This window comes from Penaeus vannamei, chromosome 28, assembly GCF_042767895.1.
Source record: "Penaeus vannamei isolate JL-2024 chromosome 28, ASM4276789v1, whole genome shotgun sequence".
Taxonomy (NCBI): domain Eukaryota; kingdom Metazoa; phylum Arthropoda; class Malacostraca; order Decapoda; family Penaeidae; genus Penaeus; species Penaeus vannamei.
In genome coordinates, this window is record NC_091576.1 from 32,353,027 (window position 1) to 32,355,526 (window position 2,500).

The window sequence follows — 2,500 nt, forward strand, 5'->3', positions numbered from 1 at the left end:
TTTTTGATGGGCGAAAATTATGGTTTCAGAATCATTTGGCAGAGATGACAAGGATAAATAACTCGTTTATCGCACTCGCTGTTATATTCTAAGTTACGACAGTGTAATGAATCGCACGAACGTAATAACATTTTCGATATTTTAGAAGACTATTGAACTAAATAACCAGACCGAAAAAGGGAAAATTTAAAGTAATTGATAATTTCTACACGAGGTGAAAATAGCAAAGCAAGAAAGTTTAATTAACGCACTGTCCTGCACCTAATTGGTCCCTCATTACCATAATATATTCCCTTCCCGTGAAAGTCATTTGGTCAGCTGTCTTCGCGTCAACAGATTATTAACACGAGAAATTAAGAATAACGATTATTATTTTTTATTAATACGAAACGAGAAGTCGACAGGGGGAGGGTGCAAGGGGGGGTAGGAGAAGCGGGGTGGGTGGGGGGGGGACAGGGAGATACGGATGTTGTTAAAGTTGTTAAAGGTCGTTGTTGTTCTCGATAATGATAAAAAAATGGAGATTTATTCCCATTCTCGTGACGTCATTAGCTGTTTGTACTGTTGTGCTGTTGCATTATTGGTCTGTCTCTCTTCCTTATTTTTATTCTGCCTTCTCTTTCTTTTCTACTGCTTTTGCAACGCCTTGTTCGGAAATAAATGTATATTTGTTGTTATTATCGTTGTTTCTTTACTGTCTGTGCATGTTATTTCATATACTTTCGTTATTTATTCGTTTATTCATTCATTGTCTCCGTCAATTCATTTTATTTGCCTTTTATTTTTATTTAATCATTTATTGTTATTTTCTCTTTCTCGTCTCTCCCTTCATCTCTCTCTCTCTCTCTCTCTCTCTCTCTCTCTCTCTCTCTCTCTCTCTCTCTCTCTCTCTCTCTCTCTCTCTCTCTCTCTCTCTCTCTCTCTCTCTCCCTCCCTCTCTCTCTTTCTCTCTCTTTCTCTCTCTCTTTGAGATGAGAATACATGATGCCAGACGGATGAGTGTGAGAATAAGCGTCTATGAGGGAGGTTGCGAGTGTGAGTTGCGTGGATGTGTGTGCGAATGAGTGAATGTGAATATGAATGAGAAACAGATAGAACGAGTGTGATTGTGGCTCTGAATGAAAATGAGCGAGAGTGCGAATTGGCATGAGGATGAATGTGATAGTGAGTGAAATACGCAGGAATGTGGATGTGAATGTGAGTTGCGAGAAACGGGAGACTGTGAGAGTGCAAGGGACTTTCAAAAGTGTGAGAGTGAGGCCTGAGGGTGAGTGTGAAAGTGCGGGTTCAAGTATGCAGGCAATAAAACATGGTAATTATGACATCCCACCTAAAAATTTTAACAAAGTGCGAGAAGTGTACATGTGAACGATAATTTTAGCATGGAAGTATGAAAAATAAACACGTGATTTAATTCAGAGTGCATAAAGGCGAGTTTAGGATACAAGAAGTGCTTTTCTTTTGCGAGTATGAAGAAAATATAAAAATAAAGAAAGATTTAGGGACATTATGAGCATGATCACATGATGCATAGATTAGTATGCAAATGAGTGTGTTGTATGCAAGGATGCGTTAGAGGAATTATTGAGGATGCGAGTGTGAGAACGTGAAACTGAATCTGTGTATAAGAATGTGTAACTCAGTATGACAGCGTGACAATGGTCTGTCATCGCCTGCTGTTGGCGATGCTGTCTCTGATGCTCGGTTCGCTAGGCCTCTCTATCCCCCCCTCCCCCCCTCCTGTTCCCTTCCCTTCCTTTCCTCTCCTTTCTCTTCCCTTCCGTCCCCTCTTCTCCCCCTCCCTCTCCTGTTCCCTTCCCTTCCTTTCCTCTCCCTTCCCTTCCTTTCCTCTCCGTTCCCCTCCTCTCCTCTCCCCTCCCCTCCCTCCCTCTCCTCTCCCCTCCCCCTCCCCCTACCCCTCCTGTTCCCTTCCTTTACTTTCCCTTCCCTTCCTTTGCTCTCCTTCCCCTTCCCTTCCCTCCCCCTCCCCCTCCTGTTCCTTTACTTTCCTCTCCTCTCCTCTCCTCTCCTCTCCTCTCCTCTCCCCTCCCCTCCCCTCCCTTCCCCTCCCCTCCCCTCCCTCCCCCTCCCCTCCCCTCCCCTCACCCCCTCCCCAGCCAACCCGCCGTATAACCTACACGTTCAGACAGAAACGTGTGCACACATTCATGAAAGGAGAGACGCACATAAGAGAAAACATAAACAGATGCGTACATGAAAGAGAGATGCGCGCACGCAGACTCAGACACTCACGTACACGTCTGCGCATACGTACTCGCGCACACACATTCACACTCACACTCACGCTCTCTCTCTCTATGTCTATCTCTCCCTTACACACACGCATAAACACATACACACAAACACACAAACAAACACAGAAACACACACACACACACACACACACACACACACACACACACACACACACACACACACACACACACACACACACACACACACCCACACACAACCTCGCCGAGATAATAAAGATAATCAG

The 2,500-nt window shown here is 44.5% G+C and overlaps 1 protein-coding gene across 4 annotated transcripts in view; it reads left to right on the top strand.

Moving 5' to 3' along the window:
• Positions 1 to 2,500, top strand: part of LanB2 (laminin subunit gamma-1) — a 102,595-nt gene that overhangs the window by 497 nt on the left and 99,598 nt on the right. The gene's annotated exons all lie outside the window — the stretch shown is intronic.